Raw genomic sequence first — 13,323 nt, forward strand, 5'->3', positions numbered from 1 at the left:
TTAATTCAATTCAATTCAACTTTATTTGTAGAACGCAATTTCCAACAAAGTCATCTCAATGCGCTTATCAAAATATAAAATTCATTAAAAGAAAGAAAAAAGCCAACAAGAGCCACATGAACAAGTATTTAGCCATCTAACAAAATCAACATCATAAACACCGTTAAAGAAACATAAACAAGTATTTAATATAGCCTCCATACTCTCCCAACAAGATATATCTCATGACACGCCAGAGGCGGCGCTTTAAGAACTGAATATTCCCCTTTGCGCATGCGCAGTGCGAGTATGTATACCAACAATGTCACCCGTGACCCCTGGATGACCCAGAGGAAGTTTATATCTTCCGGTATCACTCCAGGGTACTTTCCTACAGAATCTTCCCGCGAGCACACGAGGGTTCTGAGTGACAAAGAGCCCTGGTGGTCATTCGGGATTCATAGAACCATAGTTACATTCGTAACTCTTCGTTCTATTTCATCCCTGCTGACCGCCAGAGGCGGTGCTTTAAGCACTGAATGACTTGCACCAGAAAAGTCACGAAGAATCCTGCTTACCACCCTTCAGTGTGTAGGGTCAGAGGACTCTGGCCGAAGGACCACAGCCAATGGATGGGGTGTGGCTACATTCACCCTGTAGAATCTGGAGAAAGTGCCTGGCGACGCCCATGAGGCCGCAGCACAGATGTCATCCAGGGGCACTCCCCTCAGGGCAGCCCATGACGTAGCAACACTCCTGGTAGAGTGGCACCGCACACCAGATGGGATGAGACGGTTACTTGCCCGATATGCATGGGCAATCACATCGACAATCCAGTTGGACAGGCGCTGCTTGGAGACAGCACCACCCCCGTTAGGGCCACCATAGCAAAGAAAAAGCTGATCAGACCCCCGAAAACCTACAGTAGCTGCAATGTAGGCTTCCAGGGCGCGCACTGGGCACAACAGGTCAGACTGAACCTCTGGCTCCACGGAAGAAGGGTTGAACCGTGCCAGCCGAATGGGCTGGTTGAGGTGAGCGCGGGACAGCACTTTCGGGAGAAAAGCTGTGTTCGGCCACAGGGTGACTCCCGAGCCGTCCGAGTTCCACCTCAGACATGTGTCGCTGATTGACAGGGCGTGCAGCTCACCGACACGCTTTGCGGAGGAAATGGCCAGAAGGAATGCAGTCTTAAGGGTAACCCACTTCAGCGCTGCTCGTGCCAAGGGCTCAAACGGTGGAAGGCGCAATGCCTCCAGCACCAGGGGAAGATCCCATGCTGGAGTCGTTGTGGCTCTCGGAAGATGCAACCTCCAAGCTCCTCTCAAAAAAAGGGACACCAGCTTGTGAGAGGACTGGTTGTCTCGGCCAAGGAGAACCACAGAGGGCAGTGGGTTGACTGCTCCGAAGCAAAGAGGTCCACCTCTGCTCTGCCCAATATGCTCCATATAATGTTCGTTACCTCCGGGTGGAGGTGCCACTCCCCTGACGGAGGTTTCCAACGGGAGAGGAAGTCCGCCAAATGGTTCTGCTCTCCCGGTATATGCATTGCTCGTATACTGATCAAGCGGGGGGCTGCCCATGTGAGGAGCTCCCTTGCCACTTCCAGCAGCCGTGCAGACTTGGTACCGCCCTGATGGTTTATGTGATACACTGTAGACGTGTTGTCTGACTGCACAATGACATGCTTGTCCCTCAGATGCGGCAAGAAGTGCTTGAGAGCTAGGTGAACCGCACGCAGCTCCAACACATTGATGTGTGCACCTTGGTCTTCCACAGGCCAACGCCCCTGGGCCGTCCTGCTCTGCCACACCGCACCCCATCCTGAAGGGCATGCGTCTGTGGTAACGGTCTCTCTGCGAGATGGAACGGAGCCTATAGGAACGCCTCTGAGCAAGTAAGCCCTGTCCCTCCACGGAGCCAGGGCGCAAAGACACTGTTGTGAGACCTTGAGCCTTATGCTCCTGTGCCGCTTGGCATCCAAGTGAAAACTGTTCAGCCACCTCTGCAGCGGGCGCAGCGACAGCAAGCCCAGAGGAACTACCCCCGAGACTGACGTTAGCTTGCCCAAAAGACGGAGGAAAGAAACATAGGTCAGTCAGCGGCCCTCCCTGAATAAGGCGAGCTGGCGAAAAATACCGTCCACACGGTGGGGGGAGGGTTTTGCCGTCATAGTTACACTGTTCATTAAAACCCCAATGAAAGTTGTGACCCGGGATGGCACCAGGCAACTTTTTTCCACATTCACCTTGAGTCCAAGTCGAGCCACATGGGACAGGAGACGCTCTGTGTCTTGTGACGCCTGGACCCGGGATGGAGCACAGATCAGCCAGTCGTCCAGGTATGGGAGAACCTTCAAGCCCCGAGACTGTAGAGGTGCTAGGGCCGCAGACACACACCTTGTGAAGACCCTTGGGGAGAGAGAGAGGCCGAAGGGCAGCACCCTGAACTGCCAGCGGCGGCCGCGGTATGCGAAGCGCAGAAACTGCCTGTGTTGCTGAGCAATTGGGATGTGAAAGTACGCGTCCTTGAGGTCTATCGATGTGAACCAGTCCCCATGAGCCACCGTTCTGAGGACATCTGCTGTGGTCAGCATGTGAAAAGGTATGACCTTCAGAAATTTGTTCAACCCTCTGAGGTCTAGAATTGGGCGGAATCCGCCTGTTTTTTTTGTCACTAAAAAGTACGTTGAATAGAACCCCCGGTGACCTGACCCAGGGTCTACAGGCTCGATGGCGCCCTTGGCCATGAGGGCAGACAGCTCCTGGTCTAATGTGAGAGCCTTTGCCAGGTCGCTGATGGATGTCATTCTGACCCGGCCGGATGTGGGGGGCCGACGGCGGAATTGAAGTTTGTACCCGTAGGTTAGGGTGGCGACCACCCACGGGGCTGAAGCATGAGTGGCCCACTGTTGGAGCTGCTGATGTGAAAAAAGTCCGACCGCCGGCCCCAAAGCCTCAATCTCTGCCCTCCCCCAGCCCCTCGGGGCCCTAGTTGGAGGGCGGAAAGCCTCTGGAGCTCAAAATTGTCTGGGGGGCAGGCGAGCAGAGCCCCGAAAATCCCGGACTGGTATCCGTGCGGGACGCTGGGCATCACGACGACCAGTGGAGTGAGTTGTCGATGGCATGTGGCTGCGAAAAACCGCCGGGGGGCCCCTCAGCCTGCTGGCCGGGGGTCTATCAGGAGGAGGCATCCGGCTAAGCCCGGCAAGCTGCTGCCTGGTTTGCCCCGCCTGGATGGTCCGTTCCAGCGCTTCCTGGGCTGCTGGACCAAATATATCCCCTGGTTCGACCAGGAGGCTGCGCAGCATTCTCCTGGCTGCCTCCGTTAAGTTTGACTGGGACAGCCTAACCTGACGACGAGCTTGGACTAAGATGGACATTATTCGCCCAAGCTCTCTGGACATGAGCCCAAAAGCCTCCAATGAGGCATCACAGAAGGTGACCGCATCGGCATGTACACCGCCCTCCTGCAGTGAGGCTGAGAGGGCCAACATGAGGTGTGATAGGGAGTTTCCCATGCGACCAGCACGTGCTCCAGCATCATAAGCCCTCGTGAGAAGGTCATCGGTTATTCGACACTGGGGTCGAGGACACCTAGCATCCCTTCGAAGTGCTTCATCTGGGGACACAATAAGAGAAGCGATGGCAGGCTCAATGGGCGGAGTGCGATCCAGGCCGGCCCCCGCTGCATCATGCATGGCTGCCAGGGTCCGCCCATCTGCAGAGAGACGGGAGCAAGCCTTACTGTCCCTCCAACAGGACTGCAACTCCCTCAGATAATCCTCTGAATGAGGAATAGCGAAAGCTGTGGGGGCAGGCCTGCGCCTGAAGAAGGCGCTTGCAGATGCTGCCTCTGCCTGCTGTGGGACAACTGTGTGCAGCCGCTGTAGAGCCAGGCGCATGACAGCGCGCATGGAGTTGTCTTCAACCTCGGCCCCCGAACTGTGATCCGAGGAGTGGGAGCCCTGCTCAGACACCTGGGATCCGACATCCAAATTCTCCCCATAATCACAGAAATGGCTAGCCGAAGCAGCCAAAGAGAGTGTATCCTCCTCGGGCAGCAGCGTTGGCATTGGGGGAGAGAGTGCCGCATCAGCCACCAGGGGAATAACCGGCTGGCTGTCGGCCAGCAGGGATCTCATCTGAGCCAATTCAGCAGACAGCTGCCAACTTTAGATGATAACCCACTATGGTCAGACTTCATTCTCTTCCTGGAGGGGGCAGCTGCCGCAGCCTCTGCCCGCCTCTTGGAGCGTGTCTGACGGGTCGGAGGTGGCTGGCCTGGGGGGAGGTCGACTACGGCTACTGAGCCTTCCACCCCCGCCAACCTGGCAACCCTGGCCGCCCGAGGCAAGTAGCTGCAGTTCATGCAGGGATTGCCTGACAGCGCCTCCCCCAGGTGCTCAGGGCCAAGGCATGTGGGGCATAGGTCGTGGCCATCCTCTGGCTGTAAAGAAACCCCATAAGATGTGCAGATATGTGAGCCATCCATCGTAGCTTGACTGAGAAGTCGCTGATTTCAACACAGGTATTCAACAAAGAGAGGGGGCGTGCACGCCGCCTGTCTGGTATCACCCTGCACTCCTCGGCTTAGCCTGAGCATGGACGTCGTAGGTTGGGCGAGTATAGGGACCGTATACTGGGGAAGGGAGCGCGCACGCTGCCTGCACAGTAGAGGCCCAATATACTAAATAAAAAACAACCACTGTACTGTGGTCCTCACCCAGACTGGGCTCTTTAACAGAAGATGACACTATCTTAGCCGGTGATGCTAATGTAAACAAATCCACGCTGGGCTCCGGGCGTGCGCACACAATCCACCAGCAAACAAATAAAGTCGGCTAACTTAAATTTCGGGAGTAGGCTGCTCAAATGCAGCCTTCACCGACCATCTCTATCATTATATAAAGACAACCGTTGATCTGCCAAATAAGCGGCTACTTACCTTGTCAGCGTGTGTCGTCGGGATCAAACACAAACCATATGCTGGGGGGAGGCGGCGCTAACGCGGCCTGTGCCAACAGAGGTTGCTAATGGGTGAAGCTACCGCTACCCAAACACTCACCGTCGCAGCTCCTGGAGGGCGAATGCACGCTGCTCCGACCTACCACGGTCACGGAGCTACTAGCGACGGCAGCTGTATGCACAGTATTCCAGTAACTGCGCGCGAGAAGAAAAAAAGGAAAGTAGCCTGGAGTGATACCGGAAGATATAAACTTCCTCTGGGTCATCCAGGGGTCACTGGTGACATTGTTGGTATACATACTCGCACTGCGCATGCGCGAAGGGGAATATTCAATGCTTAAAGCACCGCCTCTGGTGGTCAGCAGGGATGAAATAGAACACAGAAACACGGAGAAAATGACAACAACAACTCAGAACAGCCTCAGTGAGGCGCATCCACAAAGCCAATCCTTCCTTTTGTACCATTCACTGTAGAAAATACGAACAATGTTCTGACCTTACCTTTGCTGAAGGTCTGGTAGCTCAAAAGCAGTCGTTTTTTCCTTAAAAGAAAGTGTCTTTATCGTCTCTAGCACTGTCATCCTGCCTGTAGTTTTATCCTACCCACTAGCAAGAGAACTTAGCAGCAGCGGTCACGTGATATCAATTCACTAATGTACTGTGAACATACATATAGCATTTAGCATAGCACGGTTACGTCCAAAGGCAGCGTAGAGAGCAAACCTAAATGGTTTTCATCTTGGGGAACTGACTGCGCATGCACAAACACATAAAAACACTCTATGGAGACAGAGGCAGAGCAGCAATGTGCTTTTGGGAGGGGGTGTGGCCTCCTCCTGCCTTACAGCGGAGTGAGACTGCGCAGCGTCTCTGCCGTACCAGGAAATAGCGGCATTGAGTCATTTAGGCCATGAAAAGCACAAAATGCTGACACTTTCAAACTTATAGGTACTGTAGGCTATTGGAAATGGAAAAATAAATAGATTATAATTATATTATAATTAAAACAAATAATAAAAATATCAATTCACCCTTGGGTAGGCACTGCCTACCTTGCCTACCCTGACTGCACGTCACTGGAAGTAGAATATAAATAGTCGAAAACTTACATTTTCATTTGATATTAAAGGAAGCATGAGTTCTGCCAGCAGGGGGCAGCACAGATCCAGTGTGTAAAATCATTTGGAATTGAAATGCAACATTCACATAATATGCAGTATTTTAAAAGTAAGGGTAAAATCTCTCATATATATATATATATGTTATATAAGTTATTTCTCTCTGTCTGATGAAAAAGGTGGATAAGAACATATAGCAGCAGTGTGATAAGTGTACATTTGTTTGATTTTCCCTCGACTGCAGCAAAGAGAGAAACAGTAAACACTAAGCCATAACGATACAACAAAAGACTACTCGTGATGACTTTTCTGTAAACGTAAAAGCACTTAGAGTATGATGAACATATTGTTGAGTCTAAACAAGTCTACATCCTTTTGTTAAATACATTGTCATGGACATATGTTTACCGACAGAAATAAGGCTGCCTTTTATTTATTTATCTTCTGCAATATACAATCCATCATACGAGCGCTCTTTGGATGACAGGTCTTAAGATGAATTATAGAAACTTTGTTACTAATCTGTTTGTGTTCACTTTAAACAGTAAAAAATTTAGTTTTAGTATTATTCCCTAATATGTGGGCATCACGTATTAGAGAATCAAATTTGTAGAGAGTCTGTGGGGAGAAGACGTTTGAATCTCGTGTCATCCAGCTTTTTTCATGTCGATATCAGATAAAATGTCAGTCGGAGCACCGATTTTCACACTTTAAAACAGGCAAGTCTTTGCTACGACCTCCACGGGTGTGCGTTCAAAGTGCTTTTCATTGCACATGTAGCTTCTAAATTGTCTCCCATTCCTGCTGGTAAAGTTTCAGTCGAGCTGCCTTTGGGTTGAGTGTCCTTTAAAATCTTTCAAAGATGAAATGTTAATGAATCTTTCCCAAGTTGAGCACTCAGAGGATGAATCTTTGCTCGTTGCAGCTGCATGAGTGGTTTCCATTTCTTATGTTGAACATTTTACCACATGCCCAGAATAAACCTTGGTGTGCATGACATAGTCAACATAAGCGCAATGATTATCGGCCAAGTTTACAATTGTCACTTCCATCGTCATTTTTTTAGTTGTGATGATTAAAAATGAATGAACATACAGTATGTGTTACTGTACTAACTTACTTTGCCAAATAGTTTTCATAGTATTAAATGAGTCTGCTTTAGGCACCGTTAGCACTGCACATATACATATACTGTATGTGGGTGAGAATAAACACATTAATGGTCTAAGACAGGCTCAGTGACGAGGTGATACTGTCATAGGCAGGGAAGGCCTATTCTACCTTTATATTTTCTAAATAGCACGGTTTTATGTTTTAACCTGGCTTAGTTTCTTCCCTTGCCATATGCACCTTGAAATTAAGCGGTCCCGTTCTAACTGTTTAGAAGGTACCATAACTGGATGACACTGGAAAAGGTAAAGTATTCGTAGAAGGAAATTAATCCTAATGGATTAAATCCTGGAATTTAATCTTAAAAGGGGATTAAAACTATGGATTTTTGACCAAATAAAACCAAAAAAATTTACATACCCCAGCTTTAATGCCAGTGGCCATGTTTACGTGTTTAAATAGTGAGTCTCTACCAGTTTTTAGCCATGGATTCTAATGTCTAATTTTTACCAAAAGGGAAAAAAAGGCATGTTAACATGTTAATTAGCATTTTAGTGGTGTAAGTTAGATGGATTCATTTTCGTCTACAATCACAAACAATGATAACGTCATTTGCTGTGGGTTCTCTGAAGTCTGTTAACTACCAAAAAGTGGTCCAGGTTGGATCAAATGCAAATTCCACGTAATAAAACTAAACTTATGTTACTGAGCACATTTACTCCACTTTTTAAAAAAAAAAAAAAAAAAAAAGAGTTGAGCGCACAACCATTAGCTAAAAACAATGGCCTTGTGTCTGTTTTTATTCAGGCAGTGTTTGCTCAGACGGTGCTTTTTGATGCAGTTCAGTGAGCAGTGCTTTCTAGATGAAGATGTGAGTTCATATCCGTTTCAGCGGCAAACACTAGTGCGTCACAGAAGCTGCAGACTGATGAAAAAACACAAGACAACAAGTGCATCGTGTTCCTTAGACCAGCAATTCTCAAATGGTGGGTCGGGACCCAAAAGTGGGTCGCGGACAGCTGGTCAAAAATGAATAATTAATGTCTCATGCTGGACTTGTTTTTTAGACAAAGATAAGAAACTTATCTTTTGACAGGCATGCTGTGAAATGTATGTTGCACAGAAAGTTATAGAGATTATATAAGTGTGTTTTCAACATTTATTTTTGAAAAACTAAATTTGGATGGTTGAATTATTAAAAAAAAAAAAAAAAAAATGGCAAAATGTGGGTTCCAGGGTGAAACCAGTTGAGAACCCCTGCTTTAGACTGTTTACAACCTCTGCCCATGGAAATGTTTTATTAATCCAACAAACTTTCCAGGGATACCTGGAAATCTGAGTTTAGAACATATTATTGCTAGGCTATAATCCTGTGCACCAAAACATTTATTACTGACAGTTTTTCCTGTTTTTTTTTTTTTTTTTTTTTTTTTTTAAAAGTGCAACTTGAGCAAGCATTGATTATCAGTCCTCCTAAAAGTGACCTCAAACAAAGAGCTTAGCATGTGTTGATGGTCAGAGTCTATGAAGATACCTGCACCAGGGAGGCTTGTTCAAACCCAAGGTGGGCATGAGAGGAACCCCACAAATAAAGCTTACACTAAGGATAAAAAGATTGAGCAAATTATTAAAGGCAAAAAAAGGGGGAAGTCATTGTAATCGTGGTATTAGGGAGAGGGCAGAGAGGGTGTGGTTTGGAATAATAAGAGGATGTTGTTAGATAAACTGCGAAGACGAGGAAAGTTTTGGACCTTTATAAATGAAATCCTAGTTTCTTAAGTTATTTACCTATGTTATAAGTAGGGTTTACGTGGCAACTGAAGGGACCCAGAAGAAATGCTAAAATTGCAGCCACATTGAAATACACGTCAATGTCAATGTCAACTTTATTTATATAGCTCATTTAAAAACAGCTACAACTGCCCAAAGTGCTGTACAACAAACATTATAAAGTACAATGTAAAAACAGTCACAAAATATACAACATGAAACAATAATAATAAAATACATCCTGAAGGGTACAACCAGAGTCGATCAAAAGCAAAGCAGATCTGGAAGGACATTTTTCAGTCACATAAGAAACCTAAAATACACACATGGTAACAACGCTGTGCCAGGAAAAAAAACAAAAACTTTTGAAATAGAACAAAGATCATTTGTTGCTTACAATTGTGTACAAATGTCTATTTTTGTACCATCGCAGATAGAAAAAGGGTAAAACCCGCTTGCTACTTCTTCAGTAGGTGCCTACATTAAACACTACAGGTGCATGGAACTAAAGTGTCATAAATCTCTTCATGAAAACATGGAAGATGTCATTATTTCTGATTCAACGGATCACTCCACCGTCAAGTTGGTGCGACAGTCGGTTCCGTATGACAGACCCGCAACGATAACACAGAGGTACGAGAGAACTGTTGAGACAAACCTATCCTTATCTCACTCCTGACTTCTTCTTTCTCTGCTGTCTGTGTCACTGGGATCAGCCTAACACCCGATCTGAAATGACAGTTGTGGTGTTATAAGGGGGCAGATGTTTACTTTTGGTCTCAGCATGTCAAAGATGCTCTCATTCATGAGAAATGGCCGTGAGCACTCAAAACAAGCCTGAGGTTCATTTGAAATAGTAGCTGTAACACTTGGTTGGCTTTAAAATGACTGCAAAAAAAAACAGTATAAAAAGGTTGTAGACATCCCATCATAAGACTCATAAAAGGTTTAAAGGTGCAGTCTGCAAACTAGTAGTTTGTGTGGAGAAAAAAAAAAAAAAACAGACTCATTGAGTCCCTCCTGCTGCTCCTGCAGCCTTTGGCAGATTGCCAGAATGCACCGCGACCGAGCAAAAATAACCTATCAGAGCCAGGATTGTGTTTGATGGACTGTCTGACAGCGGTTGCTCACAGGCCACGCCCCTATCCCGGGCTGGAGCGCCGTCTTTTTTACAGTGTATGGTCTGGAGGAGTAGAAGATGGAATTAGCGACTTTTCTGCTTGAAAGGTAATTACTGCTGCTTGATTTACATTATGTTTGATTTGTAATTACACTAGGACTCTGTGGTGCATGTGTTGTTTGTGTGCACGCAGCAGCCTCCGTGTGGGCTGCTGTAAGTGACACTGTGTTGCTGCTGTTGCTGATAGGTTGGTGTACTGTGTGCACATAGAGAGAGAGAAGCGCTGCAGTAATATGATTTTAACAGAGCATGTTATATTACTTTGATGTTGCTTGTTAGCTCCTCTGAGGGAGGGTCTTTGGAAAGTTTGGAGGCAGGGCAAGAGAGCAGCAGGGAGGGAGGGATCTGAGAGTCGCGGACTGCACCTTTAACAGTGAAACATTTTTTTGTCTGCTAACTTGTCCCTTTGGCATTCATTTTTACTGTTAAATTATTTACATGGAAAATAGTGTAAAAGAAACAGTTGTGCTCCTTCACTTGATAGGACATGATAGGATCAATCATTTCAAGGTTTTCATGTTTACATGAAATTAGTAACTTGTTATCTGAAAGTTGCAGCAGATTTCCAGCCTTTGTTCCAACTTTATTTCAGTTCCTGTTGCCTTTCTTTGATCTGGAACCAATCTGTACATTCATCTCTGACTTCTAATGCATCAAAAGAGCCATGAGGTTGAGTAAAACAACTACTTGGATTTAAAATTTCATGCAAGGGAACCTTGATCATTTTCAAACCGTTGGGATGTCTTCATTCAGTGCAATGGAAAACTGCTTTTATTCCCCACTGCTGTAAGCACGTTTTTAATCACTTTCTCTTTATTTCATCCTCTCTCCATCATGCTGTACTAGACTCATTCTCCCACATTTCAATGGCCACGGTTACATGATGTTTTTTAATTTGGAATTAGTTATTCCAAATTAAATTATAAGGAATTAAAGTGTTCTGCGCCGTGTTTACATGGAAATAGTAATTCAGAATTGAGGTTTATTTGACTTTATTCAATTCCGCTTTAGGTCTTGGGGTTGGGAAGGGTTCTGATTGGACAGAGGGCGAGGTCAGTATATGTTTTGGTCATTGCCTTTTCTGTTCAGAAAAGGAAAACAAAAAACGATTGGTTATTTGATTTTTGTTTTCAAATTGAAATTTAAGGAATGTTTCTTCATCAGGGTCAAGGAGGGATAAGCAAACTTAAAAATCATTTGATTTTCAATTTTTGTTTCTTAAACCATAAAACAGAAATACAAGAGGACATAAACAAAAAAAAGTTGTTTTTCATTATGGTGAGACTGGAAGTCTGTTTTTCTGGAGATAGAAGACATACTTTGGTCATTCAAAGCCAGCGGTTAATGCAACAGCTGTTCTACCTCCATTATACAGAACGTTGAGTGAAAAATTAACTTTATAATGATCCGCGCATCATTAGTGAAGCTCTGGTGCTTCATGCCCCAATGAAGCCTGTTCCATTTGCCGAGGTCTGTGTGTGTAATAAGTCTGTGTGTTCGTGTGAATGTCTGCATGTTTATGCCTCCCTCCAGCCACTCTTTTCATTATATCCATGTCTTTTAAGGCTTTTATTAAATAAATAGTCTCAGCTCAAGTCTGGGCGGCTAGCTTGGATTATGTCGTCACCAGCACGTTATTGCGGGAAGTCGAGCATGCGCAGAAAGACAGGAATTAACTTAAAGGGGACATATCATGCTAAATCCACTTTTTTAGCCCTTAAATGCATTTTGTTGTGTATTAAGAGTGCTTAGAAGTACAGAAAAAATCAAATTTGTCTCTTCAGGTGCTCCGTAGATATCTTTATATTCTGTTTGAGCGTTCAATTCATTCTATCTTTGGAGACGACAAACAGAGCACTTCGGTAAGCTGTAAATAACACTAAAAAGTGTGATAAGACGTCCCTGTCATTGTTTTGTTAGCATTAGCAGTCGCACCGTCTTAAGACTATGTTAGCGCTGTGTGCTCGTTTTAGATCCGTGATTTAATTTAAGTCTAAAGTTTTCATTAGTCATTTCATTTTGCCGTTTTTGTCTTTGAAAAGACTGTATTAAAATGCATTTCGTGACGTTAGCTTGGTGCTAGCGTTAGCTCGGTGCTTGTGTTAGCTCACTTGTTAGGGTTCTGCAGGTTCTTCATCTTCATTTTCATCTCGCTCCGCTGGGTCAGACTCTGGCTCGAACATGTAAGGCTGGATGGACAAGTCTTCCGTTGTTGACATTTTCTAAATAACCTCTGAATAAAAAGTTTATGCGCTGCTACATAGCCGTATGTAGCCTAATGTACATTTACTGTTGGTTATTAGGTTTTGGGCTGAGATTAGTCCTAGGTTCAAGTGTGAGTTGGGAATTATTACTACGATGTGCAGAAAATAGACAGACCATTTGCTGTTTATAAAAATAAGTACCATGGATTTATTAAATAACAAAAACAATAATAATAACCAAAATTAGTCTCAAAACAGACTAGAGTTCACCCGCTGGGATTTAGTTCAGTTCAGTAGGGCGTCACAGCCTAGTGTTCGTATGCTGCGTTTCAGCTGCTGCTTGATTGCTTCCCCCATTCAAGCCTCTCCCTCACGTACCTCATGCTTCCTGTTGATACTGCAATACTAGTCTGTGATTGGCTGGCGTACATGCGTGTGGATGAGTGACGTCATGTAGTCTATTAGTAATAGTGCAGTGAAATAATATTGTATATAAATAACTTTAGAGTAGATGTTATGATAAATTCACTTCTACTAAATAATATATTTAAATAATATAAATATAATCAATTTCTTTATGACGTGGGTTACACGTATCTCTTCTATCAAACTACAAAAATGGCCGAGCAGGGTGGAGTTGAACCGAGTGTCACCTGAAGAGGGGGCGGGGTATGGAGTGTCTCATTTGCATTTAAAGAGACCGCACCAAAACGAGTTACTCTCAGAAGCACATCAGAAAAGGGGTAGAAAAGGGGCCTGTGGAGCTATAATAATGAGGAATTCAGACCCAAGCATTGCAGTTCCGCTTTATATAGACCACAACTGTATGATTTATATGTAAAAAGGAAGGATTTAAAACCATGATATGTCCCCTTTAAAGCATAATTAAGTGTTTACAAGGTAGAGGAATTATATAATTCGGAATTACAATCGGAATAAACCAGCCACCTAATTTGTATTTACGTTTCATTGGGAATTACATTTGCATTAGGAAT

At 45.1% G+C, this 13,323-nt stretch overlaps 1 protein-coding gene across 1 annotated transcript in view; it reads left to right on the forward strand.

Moving 5' to 3' along the window:
- Nucleotides 1-13,323, forward strand: part of snx7 (sorting nexin 7) — a 42,275-nt gene that overhangs the window by 23,420 nt on the left and 5,532 nt on the right. The gene's annotated exons all lie outside the window — the stretch shown is intronic.

Source organism: Gouania willdenowi, chromosome 20 (genome assembly GCF_900634775.1).
Source record: "Gouania willdenowi chromosome 20, fGouWil2.1, whole genome shotgun sequence".
Classification (NCBI taxonomy): Eukaryota; Metazoa; Chordata; class Actinopteri; order Blenniiformes; family Gobiesocidae; genus Gouania; species Gouania willdenowi.